Source organism: Pteropus medius, unplaced genomic scaffold, assembly GCF_902729225.1.
Source record: "Pteropus medius unplaced genomic scaffold, Ma_sr-lr_union100, whole genome shotgun sequence".
In the NCBI taxonomy this organism is placed as follows: domain Eukaryota; kingdom Metazoa; phylum Chordata; class Mammalia; order Chiroptera; family Pteropodidae; genus Pteropus; species Pteropus medius.
This window is the reverse complement of record NW_024355205.1, coordinates 19,981,929-20,007,055: the sequence shown is the minus strand read 5'-3', so window position 1 is coordinate 20,007,055 and position 25,127 is coordinate 19,981,929. Positions and strand designations below refer to the sequence as shown.

At 33.5% G+C, this 25,127-nt stretch overlaps 1 long non-coding RNA gene across 20 annotated transcripts in view; it reads right to left on the bottom strand.

Annotated features, from left to right (window-relative positions):
• LOC120598611 (uncharacterized) overlaps positions 1-25,127 on the bottom strand; it is a 380,220-nt gene that overhangs the window by 135,062 nt on the left and 220,031 nt on the right. For 12 of the 20 annotated variants that reach the window (XR_005651655.1, XR_005651652.1, XR_005651657.1 and 9 more), the window contains 3 exons: positions 12,326-15,555; positions 10,482-10,596; positions 3,480-3,541 (listed from right to left, as the gene is read on the bottom strand). This is a non-coding gene — a long non-coding RNA (uncharacterized LOC120598611). Of the gene's footprint in view, positions 1-3,479; positions 3,542-10,481; positions 10,597-12,325; positions 15,556-16,157; positions 19,768-25,127 lie in introns of those variants that run through there. The other 8 variants (XR_005651653.1, XR_005651651.1, XR_005651664.1 and 5 more) reach the window with 4 other exon arrangements.

The following is a 25,127-nucleotide window of genomic DNA, read 5'->3' as shown; positions in this document are numbered from 1 at the left end:
GGGATATGGAGATTAAGGAATATGGAGATGAATAATAACCTTTTCATATGCATGAATAACTGCAGTAATGCAAATGAGAAAACAGAAAATGGAAACTAGGTTTCTTCTAACAGAAATATCACTAAAACCTTAACCTGAAATTTGCCAACATATTAGAGTTCCTTATGGTATCTGTGAATTTCCTTTAAGAAGTTACACCTTTTAAAAACATTTTACCTTACCCTGTTGTTTTCAGTACATAAATATGTAAATATAGAAATCCACAACTTCAAATTCCTTTAAATAACCACGATACATGAAAGGGAGTTTTAGGATTTTAAGAAACTAAAAGGGGGTGGGGAGGGGCATAAGGAACAGAAAAGCAACATCAAAGGGCAGAATAAATTTTCTGATTCATTTCCAGGTAGAAGTAACCTAACCTCTGCTCATGACCCTAACTTGATTCAAGTAAATGGAAGCCAGAAAGTACACCTCTTTCTAAGACAGATGTTTCTGAGATCTGATTATTAAAAGGGTCTTTATTGGTTGCAAAGATGCAAACAATAGAGTCTAATACACTGTTTGGTTTCTGTTACTCCTAACATAAATAAGTTTTTTTTTCCTTAATCTTTCCACTTACATGAATTAATTAGAAAAGAAAATGAAACAATTTTATCAGAAAAGCATCTGAAAGAGCTATCGATTCAAATGCTTTTACATTTTAGCCTTATCACACATGATTAACTTGCAGATATAAGCTTAATAATGATGCAAAGCACCAGATTTCACTGGATTCTCTGTTCCATTTGAATTCCCAGAAAAGGTATTAGAAGCACTAAACAAAAAAATAATATCGTTTTTCTCATGATGTTCTTTTAGTCAATGATTTTGAAGAACTGTGATATGATTTTACAAAGCATAATCTTTCTAAATCCTTCCATTACATTTTCTTTATCATAATCAATCTTTCCTATATTTTTGTGAGTAGGTGTGTTTATGTGTGTACTTATTTTTTTATTTCTAATTGTAATTCTAATATCCACCCAGAAATAAGAATTGTGTGAAGCATATGCTCCATCCAGTATAAAGACATTGTTATGTTCAATTAACATTAAACAAATACAATAAAATAAATTGTAGCTGAAACCAAGTTTACAAATGAAAGTGATGTTTACAAGATTAAAATTATCTGCTTGCCATATGGAAAGTACTCAATGTGTTGACTGACTGAATAAATGGGTGTGTCTGCTACAGACCAAGATAAAAGGAGAAAAAAGCTGTCTTGCTGATTAAACCCCTACCCTTGGTTCTAGGTGGTGATGTGGATCCTCTGAAACTCCACAGCATCCCCCGCCTTTTCCCAGCTATCTCCTTGATGGTGACTGAAGACAAGGAAACTTTTCCAGATCTCTTCCATGCCCTGCTGAAGTGCTTTCTGCTTGAAGTGATCGATTGAAGTTTGGAAGGGAAGGGTGCTAGTTCAGATGCTTTCTAGTTCTCCCCTTGATATTCTTACAGGCATCTACAAAGCTGCCTCTCCTCCAGGTTCTAGGTGGGCAGGAATCACAACCCCTGTTGGCCTTTATCGCTTCATACTCACCTAACAGGAATCTGTTACCCACATCTTTCTTCCAGAATTTGCAACAAAAGGAGCAGAATAGGTGACATTCCTTCTCTTTATCTAATTTTTCCCCTCCCTCTTCCACTCCAGATCCCTCACTGCCCACAACCTAGAAAGTTGCAATCTGTCCTGTGTGATGGGCAGCTACTCTAGCTCATGTCCTGAACTGTTCTCTACTTTATGGTTAAATTTTATAAATTCTATGATCTAGGTGTCTAGCATTGGGTTATTATTTCCGGCTTTGCCCTTTAGGAATTAAAAACAAAACCATTTCCCTCTCGAGAGTCCAGCTCTTCAAAATCAGAACAGTTTGCTTTGAGCTACTAACTGTACTTGTTATAAGTTTTAAAAAATAATCTACAAGGCATTTTAAATCTTCTATTGACTCTGTTCTTGATTGGGTCTGTCCTCCCACTAAAGGAATAGATGCCACTGATCACGAGTACAGAAAAATAAAGCAACGAGCATAATTTCAGGAAATAATAAAAGTTTAAAATTTTCAGATATTTTTCCACTAAGCTCCTAATCACTCGGCTCTATCAATCCTGTCTTCTAAATATTTCTCCAATCCCTCCTTGTCTTTCCATTTCTACTGTCTTCACCTTTATTCAGGCCATTATCATCTGTCCCAATTATTATCCCAAGGGAATCATTATACATAATTTTATAAAAGTGCATTCGTCATCAGAATTGTTTATATTAAGAAAAAAAGATGGCAAGAAAATCAATTTACACCTATATATAGACTAGTTAAATAAATTATATTTTACTCACACAATAACATAATGAGCATATGCCAAAATGATTATATGTGAGAAAGTGTTCATTTGTAACTTAAAAAGTTACAAATAATTCTGAAAATATTGAGTATAATATGTATGTGTGTGATTGAGACAGAGACAGAGAGGGAAAGAGAGAGAAGGTGTGAGTATATACTATATAACAGAAGTTATTTTTTGAGTGATGTGATTAATATTTTTGGGGGTTTTCTATTTGTCTGAAATTTCTAATTTTATAAAATGAACACTTGATACCATTGTGAAGAAGGGCTTAATTATTTTGTTAATAAACTAGTTTTCTGTAGAATAATGTGAAAATATCTTAAACTGGCTTAAAATGGTTTGAGACTAGTAGGTTTAATAACATTAGACTAATAGATTTAATTTCATTTGTAACCAGTCATACTACTTTTCCAGTCACACACAGAAGAACTCCAGTATTTTCAGGATATAAATCACAAAGATAGGAGTGAAATGAGATATGTTTCGATAAAAAGATGTTATAAAGAAATGTCTATTTCTTTCCAATCAAAATATATTATTTAGACTCTGAAGGTTCAGATAAAATTTCTCTATTTTATAGTTTCGTTTAATTATTGAGTGCTTTAAAACCGTTTATGTTCACCTTGACAGAGATTGCTTGTTTTTCTGCAATATCGAGTTTCCCCTTTTTCCTGTTTTTGTTTGCTGGGTGCTCAACTATCCAGAATAAACTCAATGCACCCACTCCCCAAAAGCTTTGTGTACCTGGTAACTAAGATATAAGGCTATATTGGAAGGGGTGTAACAATTCCAGAAATCTTCTTTAAAAAGAAGTATCGTGTCCTTAGTTTTCTCTTCTTATTCTTACTGACTGAAAGTAAACAACATGGTTGAGCTCCAATGTCTTGAGATTACCTGGGGAATAGAAGTCATTCAAAGAGAAAAACAAGGTGGAAGAATCCTAGGTCCCTGACTTCAAAGTGTTCAGCTAGATTTCCATGAGAATGATTTTCAAGCTACGTAACCACCTTCAAATTTTCCATTCCTCATGTGACATCTACTTCTGGTGTCACATTCATACCACGAATCCAATATGCCTGATATCAAAGTTCTATTACCTGAAATAGGAGCCGAGGGGGATCTGATGCTGGTTCCCCAAAAGATTATGATTCTCGTTCTTCTAGTGTCAAAAGGTAAAAAAAAAAAAAAAATTAGTGTCATCTTCTTTTTTTCTTGCCACAGTTTGTAAACTCCCCATGCAAGCTACTCAGTCATTAAATTCTCTTAATTATACAGTTGTGATATTTCTCACATTTACCTCCTCCTTTTCACATTAACTATCCCTAGTGGTTCTTAATTTTGGGGTGGTTTTAGCCTTCACTGAGAATCTTATAAATACTACTAGATCATTTCCTCCAGAAAAATAAATATCTACTCAAAATATTTCATGTACTCTCATGGGAACATGAAACCTCAAAAGGCTAGGGGTATGTGGACTTCGGGTTCAGAACCCATGATTTAGGTCTCATTTTCTTTGTTTTTTTCTGTGTCTAATTATCCTTGATATCATCTCATTTCAACATGCTCTAACTCTTTCTTAATGGAGTGTCAGTCAATCATCTAAGAGATTTTACAAAATGCATCTGCATGGGCTTTACTCCAAACTTACTGAGTTTGAATTTACAAGGTAGAGACAGTTGTGTGTCTCTATATGCCTTGTTGAGTAGTTCTGATATGTCCCTCTAGGTTGAGGTCTTACATTATAATGACTCCAGAGTAATTTTGCATCTTACATTCTTGCATCAGCCCAAAAGTCTTTAAAGGGTTCTCAGTGCCAAATACACTGTAAAACCACACAATTATCAGAAGAGCCCCTGTGAAAACTGCAGAGCCTCCTTAAGCTGATTTCAGTTCAATAGGCATTTTATAATATGCACCCAATCTTCCAAGAATATTGAATGCCAAACGGCTCAACTTTCCTGCTCCTGCACATCTGTACACATTGCATACTTCACTCGAAACCCAGCCCTTCCGACATTCTCTAGAAACCCTTCTCCTCTATCACAGACTAGCTGAATTCAGTCTCTTCTAGGAATTTTCCTTGATTCTCAACCACTCAAGTAAATATTTCCTCTAGAATCCCAAAACATTGTATTTATATGTTCTTTCCGTCACATTTGAACTTGATAACTTCTTTTTACTTCTTCTATTTTTCTCATGAGAACATCATATTCTGTGAAGAAAGAATTCTAATATCATTTTGTATTTCCGGCATATCTAACATAATGTCTGGTTTTGTAGAGATTATGAATGAATGGATGGATGAGTAGAAGAGTGGATAAAAAGATTTAACGGTTAGAAGTCTCCTGTTTGTAATTGTTAACTCCACTTGTTCATGGGGTACTTTAAAAAAATAAATTTATCAATCAAAGAGTATTCCCGTTTAGAAGTGAGATTTGGGACACAGTTGAAGACTAACAACAAAGATAATAAAAAAGAAATCACTGCCAGGCATTGTGGTAATCTTTCCATACTTGACAAGACAGAGAAGGTGATGACCAAATTCTCCAAAAATAATTATGTTGAGAAGATCTAAGGCTTCCCTGAGTTTAGATCACTTTGGTAAAAGGAAGCAAGCAAAAATACTAAGGAAGTAGAAGTTTCTTCCACTCTATTTTTTTTTTTTAAAGAAACTGTAGTGTTTTCGTAAAGGTGGAAGACCTAATAGAGTAGGTTAATTTTTTAAAATTTTCAATGTCAAGCTCCTAAAATACCTAAAAAGAACTTTTCACACTGTCAAGCATGGAGTTATTTCTATGCCACTTGGGTTGAATGGTCAAAAAAATGGAGGCAGAGTTAATTTTTGTCCCATCTAACACAATTAAATGCATGCTATTCCTCATTGACTCTAGAATACTAAACCTGGTTTTTATGTGCAAGAATATAAAATAAAATACCTTTCAGGGGATTCTAGGCTTGAGACCTACTTGAAGTTTGAAATCACTCCATAATTGGCATTAGGTATTATTAGATAATCAAAAGTTATGTTCAATATGCACATGTATGGCTTGGAATTTTAAATTACAGAACACTTTGCAAAAATTTTGTGAAATGAAATAGCAGTTGCTGCTATTGCCATATTTTTAAGCTATCAACACATCATGTTTAAAATAAAATCTGGCTTATTGGTGGTTTATTCTCATATAAAATTTTAAAATCAATTTTTCCACATTGAGATTGAAGAAGGAAGTAAGAATATGGTTTTATAGCTAAAAGAAGTTACAGGATAACACTCAAATAATCCTCTGATGACCATGAAAATCCCAAATAAGTTTCAAGAAGACACTAGAAAAGACTTGGTGTAGTTACCCAAGATTTGTGAAACGAAATTGATTTCCATTCAAATCAGGTTTTTTACTCTTCTTGAAAATGTCAAGGTGTCAGCCTTGGCCATTATGAGACAGTGATTTATAGTTAAGACAAAGCGATAGTACCAGCTGACTGTCTGGAGCCACCGTACAGTGTCTGGAAAGGCTGCCGATGACAGCTATCACTTTTCTTAACCAATCAGCAAGGCTTAACTAAAATCGTTGTCTTTTTTCCTCCATCTTGATAAAGATATGATGAAATACAATCTAAAAGATTTACTTCGCGGGAAATAAATAAGCGCTGTGGGAGGAAGTAGGTATCATACTTCCACATACTAAATAACAAATAATGTTTATGGCAATCTATACTTCAGACAATTAGAAACACATATGCATAATAGGAGCATAAACAGATGTTCCAGTATGACAACTTATTTTAATATACTGGAAACCACAGCATAATTTTGTAATTTGATTAATTAGGAAGAAGAATTGTGATGTTAAAATCAATTTTCAAACTCTCTAAATTATATTTATAGCATTGCTCATCTGCATCACAAAAAAACGCAGCAGAATGTCTTGTATTAGAATCATTATTCATAGCGAATTAATCTTTTTCTCATCGAGGAAGATCCCTAAATAGTTCTAGATAGTAAAATGTTTAAAATTGTGTAGGTCATATCATAATAAACAACAGAGCTAAAAAGGATAAGGATCTGATATCCTAATCATATAAAACCATATAATAGATACTATTATATACATATGTGTGTATATACATATAGTGAAAGATAGTAGAAATGGAAGAAATTAATTCACAAACCAAAATAAAATATTTTCAAGAACCATAAATATAATGCTCCTTAATATCAGGGGTAAAAGTGGAAAGGATATTAGATTTGCTGTAACACAAGGGCCTAACCATATGGTGGATGAGGACAGACACTGGACATTACATCACCATCCCTTCTGTACCAAACTCTCATTTCTAATAATCCTAAGTAATTCTGAAAATGTCAAATTCCTAAATGAGTCCAAATGCTGACTTTCCTGAGGCATGCCACATAGTAAATAATCATGGAAAATGTTAATAAAATGCAATAAATCTCCATGATACTCAAGGTTAAGATTTGCTGTTGCAGATATTTTGTAGTTACAATGCTGTATATAAAACATATTTGGGCTAAATAACTTAATATTGCCTACATGTTGATAGACTCCACTCAGTTTCCTAAGACAAACATATTTGACAGAAGCCTGTAACATGTCATTATGCTAAGTGATTTAGACATTTGTAGTGGTTGTTTGGACCCCTGTTACATTTTTGCCTGCTTTGAAATTCTTTCACCTTCTGCCATTAATATTAACCTTGTTAGGTTAACCTTGTTCCACCTCCCTACAAGGGCTGTTTAATCTAAGTGACTCACATCTGGACAGAGAAGTGTCTGGAAAACAGAGCCAATCAGAGCCTTCTGAGAAATGAAACTAATGTATAGGTAGAGAGAACCTTTTTATTTTTCCTTCTGGAATCACAAGCTCTAGGAATGATACATGATGTATGTCTGAGTTGCCAGTGGCCATTTTTTTCCAACATAGAGAAAGAATGTGAGAATGAAGTGAACCACCTGAGAATAAAGTAAGAGGGAGAGAGGGAAAGATACGGAGAGGTAGAAAGATGGGGGAGTGGGGGGCGGGGAGGAGACAGGACCAGGGTGGAAAAGGAGAGAAGCAAGAGGAGGAGGAGGAAGGGGATGAGGTGATAGAAGAGTCTGATTAATTAAGTGATTTAAACTAAGGATATTCTTCATACCCCTACTGACTCAAAATATCCAACTCTCTAATACTACTATTTTTTTTATCTGATTTTAAAGTCACTTTAAAATCATCTTCCACCACATCCATATTTTGCAAATCAGTTGTAAATTGGGAGTGAAAAAGAGAGAGGTTCACTTCCACAAGGTAACTAGCAGCAGAAATGGTGTTAAAATTCCAGTCTTCTACTTCCTACTTCACTGTTCAAGTTCAATGATGGCATTTATGATGCAAAAGTCTAAAAATTCAAGTTTATTCTGCATATTTTGTTAACTCCCAGAGAATAACCTAATTAGAATGTTTTGGACCTTTGACTAATTAATGTTAATCCCACTTCATGAAACTGCATGATCAATATTATTATATTCAACTTAACTTAAAAAAAATTAAATGATGGTTTCTTTTTTTCGAGGAATAGAAATCATATGTATACACCACATTTTGGTCCAATTCTGGAAATACCAATTTCGTAAACCACAATTATTAATATTCTTTGTCAATTTATGGTTTTTAAAGACCTTTGTGTAATATAGGGAATAATATGAAGAATCTAAGTACTGCAAAGTACTAATAATACCCGACCCATATCTTGTCCAAGACAATTCAAAGTATATAGGTAGAGTATCTCATCTACAACTAGAAAAATAGTACAAACCACATAGAATGTTATCTATAAAACATATAAAAGACTAAAACTGCTAAATTACAGGATTTATAAAATGCTAAGGCACACAAAAAGGCAAAACGTGTTGAACAGCGGAAGATATCTTTTTGTAGATCACAAACTATCTGAGAGCAGAATTTCTCTTTTTCTCTCCTACAGTTGGCTCTCAGGAAACATTTGATAAAGACTTTTAGTGTGAATGATTTTTGAGTGCACCTGGAGCGGAAATGATTTCCTAATGGTGACTTCCTTACACCCTTTGGGACAGTGCATACACAGTAAATTTTGGTGATGAAAAAATAGTCTGTTTAACAAAGGCAAATAAATACTAAGACCCAAACAGGAATAAATAAGCTAATATTCACTGAGTGCTTTCTTGGTGCTAGAAATTAGGCTAAGCAATTTACTTGGCTTATTTCACTGATCAATCATTAAGTCTACTGAAGTCCTTGATATTAAAATGTCATTAAGACTTTTAAGCAAATGGAAATCAGTTCAGTTGTTTGGTAAATGATGACTCATTTATCATTTGGTAAATGATGACTCATTTATGATGAAAGGTTGCATCTATTTGTAGTGATAACTACCTTTTATCATTAAATATTTAAAATCTATAACTAATATTCATATATCTGACATTTCATTTTAAAGTCAATAAAATTTTGTTAAATGATCAAGTCTTAATTGGCCATATGGGCCCCATGTGTTGATGCAGCCTTAATTCACTGAGTTTTTATGATGGATATTCATTTTGTGAATGAATAGGTGAATTAATAAATCAACAAATTATTTTGAGTTAATAAATTATATTTTTGGACTGATGAATTACACGTGGGCTTCATTCTCAAGCTGGAGCTCTCCACAATGGCAATAAAGATATGTCAGTAGTGGGTTCAAGATTCCATCCTCTTTATGACTTGTAATCACTGAGACAAAAAATGACAACCTTTTCCCAATATCTATGTTAATTCTAAAAGAAGACATTAGGAAAAAGCCTGCTAGAAATTTCACCCCTGAGTCAAGGCCATACTGGCTGTTAAATAAACTTTTTAAGTAGTTCTTTACCTCAATATTAGGACTAATAAGATATATATTCTTATAGATGTGGGTACTCCATACAGAGATATATCTTATAGATAAAGGTAAAGAGCATTTTTTAAAGTCAACAAGAGAGATTCTCTCTTAAATTTAGCATCATATAGTCCTATTATCAGCAATTTGCTCTTTCAGAATTACGTCATTGCATTTATTTAAAATACAAATTATAGAATTGATTGGGAGGAAATTAACTAGGAAGAACATACAGGTTGAGTATCTTTCTTCCAAAGTAAGAAGAGTCTTTTGCTCATGATATGTCTAATTGCTGAAAAATATCATCTCTTTGTCCTGTATCTATATTGGGGTGATTTTAGTCAGTGCACTAAGTGGCCCTCACTAGAACATACTCTATAGAAAGAAAACACATTTTCTTTAAACATAAGATAACAATTCCTTTGAGATTCTGTTAATCATTTTTCCTTTCTAATTGAAAAAGTCACCACAGAAATTAGAGTACGAATTTCATTATTCTAGAAAGAATCTTAAAAGTTGACATGTCTTTGAACAATTGTTTCAGAAATCCTTTTTTAAGTACATTTTCATTTTCTGGCATGGCTTGAATTGAATTCTAAACTTTCTGCTGCTTGTCCTCTAAGCCCCTCTGGTGAATTTAAATAGGCTTCCTTATATATTTAGTACATTCAAGAATTCTTTGTCGCAGTGCCTACTCTGCTTTATTATTAGGAGGCTGTCTCGGAAGTCCAGCAGCCAGTTTGTTTTCTGCCATTAATAAAGAGTCTACTTTTTTTCCCTATTTCTTTGAAGAAGTTGAAAAGGCTCCATGTTGGGTGGAGGGGGGCCAGGAAGAGAGAGAGAAGTGAAGGGAACCGACTGTGGTGTAATCCCCCAACAAAAAATGCTGTCTAATATAGAAACCTCCCCGAGGTTTACAAATGCACGGGCTGGGCTTTTCGTGTGATGTATCACAGAGTAATAACTTAGCCATGGCCTAGTTCCCCCAGCCTTGCTAAGAATAGAAAGTCTACTATGAGAAAGACATTACATTTTTAAATCCTACAAAACCAAATGCTTCTGTTGGCTAGTGTTTCAACACCACCTGAATCTCTTACTGAAGATGTTTGGAAACTGGAAAGACAATCACAATGCAAATCTATAATTTCTCATGATTCACTCACATGACCAGAAAAATACACAGAAGGGTTTTAAGAAAGACCTACCAATTCGGATGAATAAAATATTGATGGTGACTCATGGTCTAGGGAAAGCTATTTCAAAGGCAAGGAAAGATGATTCCACAGAATAGTCACTTGGTGCTCACAAATCATCAGACACCTACCAACAGAGAGGGAGAAACTTCTTAGAAAAAAGGAATGGTTAAATCCATCTCATAAAAGAACTTAAACACTCCAAAAACCGTAAAAGCCCAAGATGAAACCTAGGAATTATTATCTTGATTAGTTGACGATCCATGATTATTCTTACAATTGTTTTATTTGATTAGGAATTATTAAGGTAAAGAAATTAAAATCACATTACTTATATCAACAATGAAAAATTTACTTCACCATATGAGAATTTTTCACTTTTAAATTCTCCATAAAATATGCTTGGAATTAGCTGACTGATTATATAAAATAAAACTAATCTTAAATTCACTAATCTCAATTACCTTCGGTTTCACCTGTTTTTAAACTTCCGCAAGTAAAAACCATCACTTACAAGTTACTATCATTGGCTAATAATTTACATTTGATACAGCTATATTTAATGTGGGAAGATGTGGGGGGAAAAAGCAACATTCAATAAAAATTAAAGCAAGCTCACTGAAAAAAATTACGTGAATAATTTTATGATGATGTCTCAATTTTTATACTGTTTTTACTAAGACTTTTTAAAAAATAAAGATGTATCATCTACCTATCTATCATCTATCAATCATCTACCTATCTATATCTGTCTATGATAAATGTCTCGGTGTGTGTTTAGTCACTGACAGATCAGAAAAACTAAATATGGATATGACATAATAATATCACCCGAGTTTCTACTTAGTAAGTAGTATGTAGTTGCAAAGCTACGCTAAAAAGTATATTTTCAAATGCTTACAGAAGCCCAGGATTTTTTTCAACTTCTATCAGGAAATTTGATTTCCTTTCCAAATACCATCATTAAGAGATCACTGGGACGTGAGTACTAAATTAAATGAATAGGAAGAAATTAGAGAAAATAATCCAAGTAATCAAAATGATGCCTGCATTTGCTGCCTACAGAAATGTAGGCTGCACTGCATGTGTAAATGGCAAGAAAATTTGGGCGTTAGCTAACCCTTTATGTGCTGCTCTTCTTGAAATTCATTTAAATAGGACAGCTTGCAAAACCACTGACATATTTATCAGGTAAATTCAGCATGTCCTTTTGAAGAGGAATTTAAGGTAGCATATACTTTCTCTAATTTCATTAGTAATTAACTTGTACTATAATTCCCCTGAGATACTTATACCTCTCCTAGACATTATTAACGTGGCCTAATGCTTAAATGACTTTAGAATCTCTCCACACCTCTTCCGTACCTTCACCGGAACACTAAAGTGTTAAGGACTTTTAAACTAAGAAAGATATTGATCCCATGAATCCTGAAATGAAATATAATCGTATTTAGATTTGGCAAAATTCCAGAAGTAGCTTCCTTGATGGATCCTAAAAGGCTTTAAAAAAATACTATTTTGGAAAATTGATGTTTTCCTCAAAGATTTATAGTTAAAAGCATGAGCATCGCAATATTAACAGAGCAATACAGAAGAGACAAAAGATAAACTCATACTTCATTGGTCTTTGATAGATGTTTGAGGTGAGTAATGATATTAAAAAAAAAAGGAACTTGAAGTTCATAGTAAATTAGCAAACAATGTGAGAAAGGAAAAGAATCAAGCAGGGGTTAGTATACACATGTAAAACAGTGATTTGCTATTTCAAAATTAAAATGTAAAAATAAACTGGTGTCAGAGGGGGTGATTCCTCATTTCCACCGCATTGAGCAAGCTTGCATCAGGAGCAGACAGACCTTAATATATGCGTCTGGCTCAGGCTGGTCTCCCAACCAGGAAGCCATCGAATTGTTAATATCACTGCTTTTTTTGTATGCAACACACATCATTTCCTCGCTCTTTGTTGTAGATCTCTCCTTTTATTTTAAGCTTAGTATGATCTGATTTTCCAAATCATTTTATACAGCCTCAAAACAATATTATCCTGTGACAGCTACGATAGAAATGCAGAAAAAGTGTCATTCATCTATCTAGATACAGCATAAAGAAGTTTATATAAACAAAGTCACCCATTTATATTTTTACTCACCTTTATGGAAGGAGAGAAATGCTTTATCAATGATACTCTCACAAAAGACAGTTTATATATAGAAAAGTTACATAGAAAGGGTTCAAAGAATGCATATATTAGTAAAAAATACATATTTTATATATGTTTATGAGAGAGAAATAAACATCACTGCATTCTAAATTCAGCTTTGGTACCTTTCTTCTATGAAACAGAAATTAATATATAGTGTGGTTCATAAATATGATAATGTAAAAAGAAAATACTGCGTTTGAAATAGCTAATATCATATAGCCAATAAACATCTATCCTCTACATTATTTTAGAATTAAATTGATGGAACATATTACATATATTATACATAATTACGTTAAAACAGGCATCTGTAAACATGTATCTGTTGTTTTATATAAGAGGTAGTTACTGATCCATTGGATAAACATTGCTATTAAATATAATCAAGTTTCTGTGTACTTGTATATACATAGTCTTCTATTTAAACAAATACAGAGTTCTTTGTATTGAGAAAATTATGCTTTGAAAAATGTTTAATTACAATAATGAAGATAAAAGAAGTAAAAGATAAATACTACCAAAAATCTTTACTGTTTATATTACCTCCTTTCATTTATTTAAAACATATGCCTATATACATACATGCACACACTTAAAATTTCAGAGATTCTAGAGATATTAAATAGGTGACATAAGTAAATAATCTGAATAAGTACAGTGTGAGTATGTACTTAAACCTATTCTATGTGCCTTGTGTTTATAATTTTGTAATGCCAATTTTTTCAGAAATATAATTCATGGGTTATTTGTATTCTGTGATATTTCAAGTAATAAGTAATTGTAACACATCCAAGGTGAACAAAGACTCCATAAAGTATTCTAAAATACATTCATAAATTTATTTTAATAATGCAGAATACATAAATTTATAGTACCCATGTAAAGCATTAGAATTAAAAGAGTGAAATTGCTTTGTTTCTTCTATTATAGAGTCTCTCATCTCCATTTTGAATCTTAATATCTGTAACATTATTGTAAAATTTTAAAATAGATTTAATATATTGATTCTATTTCTAAAAAATACATATTTGCTGTGTCAATGGCTAATAATGTTCAAATATGACATATTAGTTATAGTTGGAATAGGTACCTCTTATACAACTAAAATTCTTATAAAAATATGCATTTCAGTTTCAGCTGATAGATGAATCAGAACAGTCTGACTTCATAGGTGGTGTTTACTAATTTATCTCACACAGTTCCATGATATACACAAACTAAAATATAAAAACTAAAATGTACAATATTATTGCTAATTATTTATAACTCTCATTTAAACTCTTATAAGAGAATGTCTTATTATAAAAAGACATATAAAGTATTTTGCCTGGTTAAAAAACTAAGGAATACTCTGACAATAAATACCAATTATAAAGCAGCATTCTTCTTAAATTAGTAGTAAAATTTAATAGGGTCAGTTAAAAAAAACTGTAAATCATTTTATTTCTAGGCCTCAAGCATGATTATAGCTATATAGTACATATTCTGAGCCATAGTTACGTGGAGATATATAGGTTTTATTTAAGTAGATAATGTAAATATTCTATGCATATGAAAAAAAGTTATAAACCACTCTCTTCATTATTAACGAAGGAGGTATTTTCTTAGACCAGCCACCTTAAAGTATACCAAAGGAAGCAATTTAAAAACACTTATATTTTAATTTTGCTTCTTACCCAGCTATTTTATACTGCTTTTATACGGTCATTATAATATAATATAAATGCGATTCAGTGAAACTCTGTAATCACTTTAGAGTACAGTTGCTGAAAATAGTATTTTGGGGGGTGGGTCATGGTGAAAACATCGCTGATTATAAAGAAGAGCATTGTTCTTTTCTTCTAGGCAGAATCTATGTATGTTCTTTTGTTCTGGTGGTAACTGCAGACAATCAATAAGGTCCAAAGCTGCTGGTTCCCCTCCGCCTAGGTCCCAAGAGCCTGACTTGTGATGTTACTAAAATACCTCACAAGTTAGGGTCTCAGGGACTAGGAAAAGTCTGGTTTGATGCAGTAGAATTCTTCTTCCAGTTATAAGCTTAGAAATTACAGTTGGGTTCAGTTAAACTTTTTCCTATAAATACTAATTAAAATACATACGTAGAAATATAAATGATACATAAAAGTTAGGATGAGCTGAATATTCACGACGACCATATACAGAGCAATTCCAGACCTTAAAAAAATGAAGAATATGAGAAACAATGCAAACAATGAACAGTTAAGAGTCATTACATTAGATCCAAAGAAAGAAAGAAACTAAAATGGGTTAAAATCTGTTTCTAGCAGACTTGTACAGCAACATCATAGCCTCTATTACATCAAAGAAGGATTATATCCCAGTTAATGGGACCCTGATTGAAATTTTGTTTCCCATTACACTTCTAAACAGCAGAACTGTTAAGGTGGGCCCAGGACATATAACACCTTAAATCTGTTTTAAATATATACTGTTACAGTTAAGACTAAAACAAAAACTTTTTTGCATGTCATAATTAATACCTCTGAAGCTTGATTTTTCTCTTTGAATCTCCATACTATTCAGACAGCAAATATTTCCATGCATACTCTGTAGCTATTTGAGCAATGCCACTTAATAAACATGTAACTTAAAATGCTGGTAACGTAAGAAAAAAAATGATTCTATATCTTAAATAGTTGCATTAGAAAGCTCAATACTTTTGAAAATGCACAATCCCAATCCTGTATATTCACTGAATTTCCTCCGATCTTTTAGCCTTGTTTGTGGTTCGAGAACAGATTTTGTACTTTAGGAGTGATCCAAGGTTTAGTAGCATAGAACGAAGGGTAAAACAATCGGACCAGCCATAACATAAAAGTCCTGGCCACAGAAGTGGAATCTGGTTCTTCTGAAGTGGTTGATCTTAAAAGGGAAAAGAGGAGAAAAAAAAAAAAAAAACGGAAAGAATTAGAATAGCCTGTAGAACAGGTGAATCATCCATTTCCAAGTGTTGCAAGGAAAGCGTACAACGTAAAATATTTGCTAACTGGCCCCCCTCCTCCACCCTAGTACCACACCCCCTTTCCAACCCCAACCCCCACCCCCAACCACTGTCCAGATCTTTACTTTGCCTTGCAAGACTTTAAATATTCTGTTCCATGATGTAATGCATCATTATATAAGATCTCTTTCTGTTTATCATTTGATTTTCCATACTGAATCAGTTATGGCTTAAAATAGTAAATAGTTTTTAAAAAATCAAACAAAAAAGCAGCACTTACAAAAAGCAAAAAATAAAACAGTCCTGAGATATAAGTCCATGCTTTTCCTTAAAACTGAATATGGCTTTACAATTTTTGACCACAGCATTCAACCAATTATTAGAATGAAAAATCTCACCCCTCCATAAATATGACATTAACATAATTATACCACCCCCATCACGGAGACCCATCCTCCTTAGGGAATACATCTGATGCTCCAAAGATGGAAATCAGTCAGATTTTAGTTGCTCTCCAACGTACCTTTGCTTCTCACTGACTGACTGGCTTTTACCCTCCACGCACTCACACGCCACCCCCTCCCCTCAGCTAGACACGGATGCCCGAGCGAGCACGCGCGCGCACAGGCATACAGACACCCAGCAAGAGGCGAGGCAAAGCATCTGATGCTGACTCAGAGCGCTCTGTGTGCAGGGGGTGGCGGCGGCTGGTATTTTCACTGCGCTCATCATTAACATTAACTCGCAGTCTAGCATCCACCCTCTCCCAGACCTGCGGGACTGCAGCATTTGCATGACGCTGTCACTCTAGCCTTTGCAGGTCAGAAGATGAAAGAAAAAGAAAAGAAAATGAAGAGAAACTGAAGGAAAGAAAAGGAGTGAAAAGAAAAAGCCCAGGGCTTTAATGAGAAGTGCCTTCATTTCTTCCAGGGTCGCCTTATTTTTCTACCTTTTTTTCTACTTTCTCTGTGGCTATGTCTCAGTTGTTTGACATGTTTCCGGGAGAAAATATCTTGTGGTTCAATGAGCCAGTAGTCAGCTGGTCCTCCCCTCACCTCACACTGTGATCCCCACCCCTTTTCCCCTTAATCAATAAGACAGATCTCCAAATGCAGTTGTGGAAACAAGCTCCGACACAGTCCCATCCTGTATCCACTACCTCAGGAAGCAGGCAGCCAGACTCACAAGTGATAGAGAAATAATGCCAGCAATTCTTTAACAATCCTAGACTTTACTTCATGCCTTCTTCCCCACTCCCCCAGCTGAGGAAAGGGCAAAAGGAATCTTTCCAGTTCTATATGAAGCCCCCAAACAGACCAAGAGACACATGAGTGAGACTGATCTGTATACATCAATCATTTCTATTTAATAATGAAAAACTACTATTTTAATAAAAATAATTGCTTAATATTTTTATTAGCCATGCTCTCATTTCACAAGAATTATAAGATCTGCCAGCATCTGAATCATCAATATGATTTAAACTGTGGCGAAATCTTAAGTTGCCGGAATGAAATCAACCAACAGGATATTAGTAAATTTTTTATTTTTCTTTTACTTAACTTTAAAAATAATAACAAATAGCTGTGTGTTGGTGATATGTAAAAGTTTTTGAGATTAAGAAATGTTTGCAGGCTATAAATATTAAAGATTGATCATACATTTATAGAAAACATGGATTTGTGTACATACGTAAAAACAATCTATATGCATTGTTATAAGAGGAAGCAAAATACTTAGCTGAACACGGTCGTGTTTGTGCTACCGTGTTTCTCAACACAAAAGGCAATATATAGGTATTTATCTGGTTCCTTTGTTCTTCAATTGTTCCCTTTAATGATAGAATGTGGTAAACTGCCTACCTTTCCTTTCTACGTGAGCAATATTGCAGAATTACTTTCTAGAGCTAGCTATCGGTGACTCTGCAGCATACATGAAATACATACAAAGGGAAGAGAAGTACAGCAATTTTCAAGCCAACTCTAATGCTGTCTGGTGCTGCTGAAATTTCAGTTTACTGACACAGACAGATCCCAGCATGCACTGCGGCACTGCAGGACCAACTAATGTAGCAGTTTGGCAACATATGTGGCAACAAACGTGAAGGACAACCATTTGCAGAGGTTCCAAAGAAAACATCACACAACCCATAAAGAGAAGTATCTGCAGGCAGACATGTATCTCTAAAATCAGCTTCTATAGGCTCCTGATTTGAAAGAAAAGGAAAAGAAAAAGAAAAAAAAGAAAGAAAAACTCAAGCACAAAAACAAAATACACAGATAAAGAAGTGGGCCCTGGAAGGAAACATGGAATTAAGTACACACTCTCCTTAGGATGGAAAAGAATAAGAAAGGGAGGAAGAAAAGGAAATGTAGAAATGGGAAGAGGGAGGAGAATGAAGGGGAAGAAAGGAACAGAATAAAGAGCAAAAAATCACTGAGCACTGAAACACCAAATAACATGAAATTAGACTGCAGAAACCAGATTCAGGAATATTGTTCAAGTTTAGAAGTTAATGAAAAACTGTAACAGAAATTAATGCATGCATAGCATAGCTTTAAATACTTATCGTCAGTAAAAGTGAGACGCCTGCTCAATACTTCCTGTTCTACCTCTCGTTCTACTTCTAAATCTACTGATCAACTTTTAGTCTCTTTGCTCAAAGAGTCATCTTTTTTTTTTTTTAGCTCTCCAGCATCTGTGTCCTTTATACTATTTTTTCTTTCCAGACAGTTGCCCACAATTCTCTGGATAAATTAATGTCATGACCTCGCGATGGCTATCAGACATAAAATGTCGACTATTTTAATAATTAAACGTATGCTTACAGCAAACTGCCTACTGATATCTTAGCTCTGTGGACTGTGTACGTGAGCAGCTCACTCCTAGCTCTGCAAATCAGAAATGGCAGATGCAAACACAAGTTCTTCCCCCCTAATCCATGCTATCTCTTTTTATTACATACAGAAAAACACACACATCACTTAACTTTATGGAAGGCATAAAAATATTAGCCAAGGAAGTAGAAAATCAAGAGGAATAAAGGTTTGAAGAAAAAAAAATAACACTGAATGGTCATGCATTTAAAATATTTATATCCAGACAGGGGTTGGCCAGTTTCAAGTGCCCAGGCTTCTGTAAAGACCATCGTTGGGGCCAATAGGAACACAGACTTGATTATAATCAATATTTATTTGAAAGAAGATGTTGTAATCAATCAGTTCAATTACTACTGTCATAGATATGGGTTTAGGGTCTCCTCTGATTCTAAACTACTAATTATCAATACTAAAACATCCCTAAGTGAGACTCTGATGATGGTTAAAGTATTTACAAAGTAAAAATTTGTTTTATATTTAAGCAATGCAACACATGGATGGTCTTGCTAGATCAATTATTTCTATATGTTAGTTGAGTTTTGTTCTATTAACTTAAAAATTAACTAAGATATATCTGAATGTATATCAAATAATATATTAAGTTAAATGAAGAGACAACTACTCTGAAATACTTTAGTAAACCTGCCCTCTACCTTACTGCTAAGGCAAGGATCTTTCGTTTTCCATAAAGGACACCAAAATCAGTTTTATTATGGGAATCATATTTAAAAACTGGTTTAGGGTAAGGGAGAAGGAGGACAAAAAATGATCAACAGTGCAAACTTTAACTCAAAAGTCTGGATGTGCAGAATATATTGCTTTTCATCACTTTCATATTTTCTTTGTTTTATGTAACCTACACTCTCCAATAAGGTCCAACAAGCCACACATAGCCATTAAAATTAAAATTAAAATAAAGTAAAAATTCGGTTCCTCTGTTGCCCTAGCCATATTTCAAATGTATGCTAGCACACATACATAGTGGTTACCATTTTGGACAATGCGGACATAAAACATTTCCAACCTTGCAGAGAGTTTTATTAGACGGTGCTGACAAAAACCGTCCTCATGAAAAGTCTGTAGCACAACTGACCATTGGGTCCCAATACTTTCATTCCAGTCTATTTTAAGAGGATAAATCTATATTGATTTATTTAAAGGTCTAAAATAAGAGAATTCCATTTGACTGAAGAGGATCTAATGGTTTTATTTACTAATAGTTTTGAAATATGCAAGAGTACTTAAGGGGAAGTATTAGACAAAAATTAAAGAAGTTAAAAAAAACATCGGAAGGCACAAAAAATTACTCAAGCTAAAGTCTCTGAATAAATGAGAGATGTTTATGTGTCTATCCTTTCCAGAAGTGAGAGTCATGGTCTTTTTAGTGTCAAACAATACATATTACATATTTCTGTTTTCAATAAAGAAGGGATATAATAGTATGAGTAGAAAAAATCCAGAGAAAAAGCAATTTTTAAAAATCCTATTCATATAAGGAAGGAAAAGCAGTTAAGAGCAGCAACAACTATGGTTCGAACTCTTTCTTTCCTTTTATTTTTTTAAAAGAGAAAATAAATAATAGTTAAAGGGCAGGGGAGACAAGAATCAGATACCAATGAACTAGGAGGATCTGCTGGGAATTTCCTATCAAATAAAACCCTGAGAAAAAACAGGTGTGTGTGTGTGTGTGTGTGTGTGTGTGTGTGTGTGTGTGTGTGTGTGTCTGCTAGCGCGCTACATGTGCGTGTGTGTGTAGACTCCGTTAAGATAATTTTGAGTTACCAGATTCTGGAAATAATTATCTTAAGCAAAAAGAAAAAGAAGTAAAATATAAATGTATATGAGTTATTACTTCAAACTTTTTGTGGTAAAAGAAACAGATGGCTTTTAACCAGGAACAATACCTGATCCATATTTTCTCTTAGAACTTTAGAATTTGGACTAGAGAATGATTGAATGTTTAACTCAGACACTTTTTGACTGTGATGCAAATGGTTTATTTGTCAACCTGAAATTAGTTTTATTTTTTTCTCTTTCTCCTTTGATGTATAAGTGCAGAGCATCCCAAGAAACATGGAAAAATAATCACATAGATTTCTCTTCCTTTAGGAGATAATCTTTTAGACCCTGGCATGTAAAATCTAATGTTCATTCTTCTATTTAGGAAATGGATATTCATGATTGTAACTCTCTCGAGTTATCTTTTCTCCTTCCTCTTCCCTCTCTGCTTTCTCCAAGTGCAAAATCCACTTGCCAATCAAGTCTGTCCTCAATATCCAGGAGGGGACCCCATTCAAAGCCATACTAGAGAGATGAAGTTTGAGGACAGAAAGTCTGAGATGGGGTAATTAGAGCAACAATATAAACTTCAGGGAGGCCTTGAGGGGAAAGTGACAATAACAGCCATTGTTATACAGCCATACACATGAACAAATAGGATGCTGGTGGAGTATTTCTCTTTCAGGCAAAAGGCTGGTTATGATAATGAGGGGCAATTTGAAAACCACTAAAAATTATTTCATATCATATTACATTTATCTGAGAAAGTATTTTTAGTAGTTATTAGGAATATATACATATATATTAGTAATATATACTAATATATTAGTAAAAAGAGATGTTTCTGCTTTGTTGTACTTCCTAATAGATGAAAGAGAAAAGAATCTTGGCTTTTTAAGATAAGATTTAGAGGAAAAGGTTAAATAACAGCAAATGGCTTCAGAATTACTGTCATATTTTGACCTTGAATATCATGGCAAAAGAGCAATAATAATTTATGTTTTAGCCAACATAACTATGGAAGAGTATTATTTTCCTTACTTATATAACATTTTGAAACGAAGTTGGGAAGTAAGGGAAATGATTTAGGAGTCAGGAAACTGTTTCTAGTGCCAATTCAGTAAACAATAAAGTCTATGGTCTTGGATAAGTCATTTGACTACCAGAAATTTAGTTTTCTTATCTTTAAAATTAGGAGGAATGACTAGGTTAATCACCATGCCCTAACTCAGCTCTAAAAATTTTGTGCAATGGAAGGGAAGTAAAATAAACACATGTTGGTTATTGCTACCTACTATTTAGATATAATATAATCCTCTAACCTTAATCCGTAATTCTATTATATAATCCTCGCAGTGCTGTCCAATATCATTGATTTCCAGAAAGACTAATAATATATCCTCTTTCTATTCCCTGTGATATCTCATCCAATAACTGAATCTCAAAAATACATTTTATATCAGCTACATAATGATATTAATATGTTATATTAGAACTTTCTATGGATTATCCTATTTACATTTAAATTTTCATTTATTCGAAACAATATATATTTTCATTTTAGAACTAAGGAGGTAGTAGTATTCTATGATTTATAACAATGTGTTTACACTTTGTAGTATACACACTAAGGAGCCGTAGTTTCGTTGGATAACTTATTTGTAAAAATTAGTCTCTATGAATCAAAAACATTTTAGGATTAATTGATTGAACAGACATACGTTAGTTTTAATGATGCATTTATAAAACCTCCTTAAATGAATTTTAGAAATTCTAAATAAAAAATATATCGGAAAATCAGATGATTTATGGGTTAAAAATCTCTATCAACTATTAAAAAGTTTTAAGAAATCTTTGTTGGTTTTTAAAACGGCTCATTTTGAATGCTGCTTTATTTAATGAAATAGTTATTAATAAAGTTATTGTGATTGCTCATAATCAAATTTTTAGAATTCTCTTCACTAAAATGCTAATTTGAAGTTTTTTTATTATAAAGAAAATTCTTTATTCATTATCATAGTAGGTAGGAATGGAGCATAAATGAGAGAGTAAATTATTTTAAATTAAGAAGTATTCTCTTTATAGATACTGTCATTTCCTTTCCTAATTTTCCTATTAAAATAATGCATATTTTTGAAATGCAATATCACACAATCATACATGTCCTTTTCAAGATCGAGTTTTCACTTTGTTATCTCTATGTTCAGTGATAGAAACTATCCTGATTAATACATTTTTAGAAGTATAAGTTCCATGAGATAAGGTTAACTTTTCAAAACATATTATTTCATGAAGAATGCCACTATAGCTTATTCAAACTTTATTACATAGGTTTTCAATATAGATTGAAGAAGCTTCCATTACATAGGGGTAGAGGAAAATGCTTCTAAGCGTTATCAACATCATTTAAATATATCTGAACAGTGAAGGTTCAAGTGTATCCTGCGTTTTCATCCTTTGTTCCCATCCTTTCCAATCTATTGTATTGATTTGTTAAGGTTAGAGGGTTTACTTTCACTGATCAAGGAAATAACCTGACACAGCAAAACTGTCTACCAATTCAAGGCAGATCAATTCCACCTTTGTTTCCTTTTGGATACATTATGGTTATTCGTTCTGCATCACAAAAATTCCATAATACATATCTCAGCTTAAAAAAGGAGATGGATAAAGAATTGTCATTTTTAACGGGGAAAAAAGTGATATATTTGTGGATATTCTCCACACTTAATTGCTATCGAACTTGCTGGGCACTGTAATACCCGATTAAGTGCTTGGCCTCATTTTCAAGATCAGTTGAGAATTCTGTCCCTTTTCAAAATTTTACAAAGCATTAGAAAAGAAACTTTCAGAAAAATGTTGAATTTGTTTAGAAAAATTAGTATCTATTTGAGAAAATAAAAATGAAAACACATCATTGTAACCTTCTTTTCCAGAGCTACCTACCCATTACTTTTTTTAATACCTTAATAGAATTGGTTGAGCTGCTAACAATCCACTGGGCCTGACAGCTTTATAACTTAAAAGAAACTGAAGGACTCAATTTAAGCTACCTTGGGAAATAATTTAAAACAAAGACAAAAACGAAAAACCTTCATACCATGTTACAGTAATATATGAATCCTCTTGGGAGGGTATTTTGTACACTGTACTCTAAACCTGCAAGAGTTACTAGCGTTTTGACTTTCACTAACCTGAAAGGTTACATGCTCTTCCAACTCTATCTGTAAACTTAGATAACAAAGAAAGTATTCCACACATTCAAAACCCTCATAGCCTAAGTGGCCCACAGGCTTGTCATTTTTTTTTTCAGTAACGCTTAATTATATTTCTTTATTTAGCAATATAATTAATTTATTTTCTCTTACGTGCCACAAGCCATAACTCACCACGGGCCATAACTCATTAAGGAAAAGGGTTAAAATAGATTCTTTTTTTTTTTTTTTTAGCCCCGGATACTTTACTATTATAAGGTTTTGAATTTAAGAGAAACATACTTCCATTCCTATGCCTGACAAAGACATGTTTTAAAGTACGCATTAAACAAAAGAAAACAGCTTTTCAATTACTAAACGCAGTGCTCAGTAGGACAGAAAACTTACTGCTTCTCTTAAATGCTAGACCTTTAAAACATTTGCTAGATGACAGCATTATTTTAAAAAATAGTTTCTTTAGCAAAGAATTAAAGCTGAATATGCAACATTTCTTAAGAACATTGAATAAATCTATTTGTCCAGCTTACTTTGCAAAGATTGCGTAGAAAACAGCACCATAAACACTTTCAGTCCCCACACAAGGGCTAAACAAAGAGTCCTCTTTCTAGCCATCTAATCGGGTAATTTATTTTTTCAACCATCACATATAAATCGAAACACAGCTGTAACCAATGACTTGCAGATCCAGTTCCCAGCCAGCTGGAATCAGTTCTGCTGAAACAGCAAGATTTTTACATTGTTCACTTCTGTACATCTGGAGAAATCATTGAGGTTCAAAGGTGACCAGAAAAGCTCTTTAAATAAATTCAACCGACAGTGAAGATTTGCCTAAAGAACTACAAACTCCACATTCACTTTTACAAAATGTTCATTTCATGAAATTAATGCTTATAAAGGCTATCTGCATCCTCATCAGTATAGACTTTATGAGTTGCTAATTGAATTAAGCACTTAAATGCCTGTTTCTTTCAAACAACTTGCTTAGGGTCCTTCAAAACTTTTTCTTAAGAGTTGTAGCTATTTAAAGATGGTTACATTAAAACACAACGTTAGATGTAGAAACACCCAGGGACCATAAGAACCTGTAACAAAAACAGATACCAGAAATGTACCTACTCATATCTCAAGTTTAATAATGTTTAGCTAATATAATCCTCTATTTAGATAAAATGAAGAAGAAATACTATCCGAAAGAAAGCAGGCTGGAATACTTCCCTCAAGCTAGTCAGGCAAATCCCTAAGGAGCCAGAGTCCTGGGAGAAACAAACTCAGATCAGGAGTGTTCCACATGCAGTCTTGCAGGGAGGTGATTCTGGCACCAGAAGAGAAACCTAAGAGCAGCAGAGGCTTCTGCTCTACCCTGGAAGCATCTAACTGCACCTAGATTGCAAGTTAATACTCCCCCAAACAAAAACTGACACAGCCAATCCTTGATGTAGAGAGCCTTCCATGAAAATTGGATAAACTTAAAGCAAATAAAAACCCAGAATGTATCCTTGGCATTTAAATTATGCATACTATATTGCTTCAAATACATCATTTTCGTCACTAAAGCCATCAAAAAAGATATCATCTTGGGAAAATACATATGTATGTCTGACAAACTTCTCAATCCAGTCT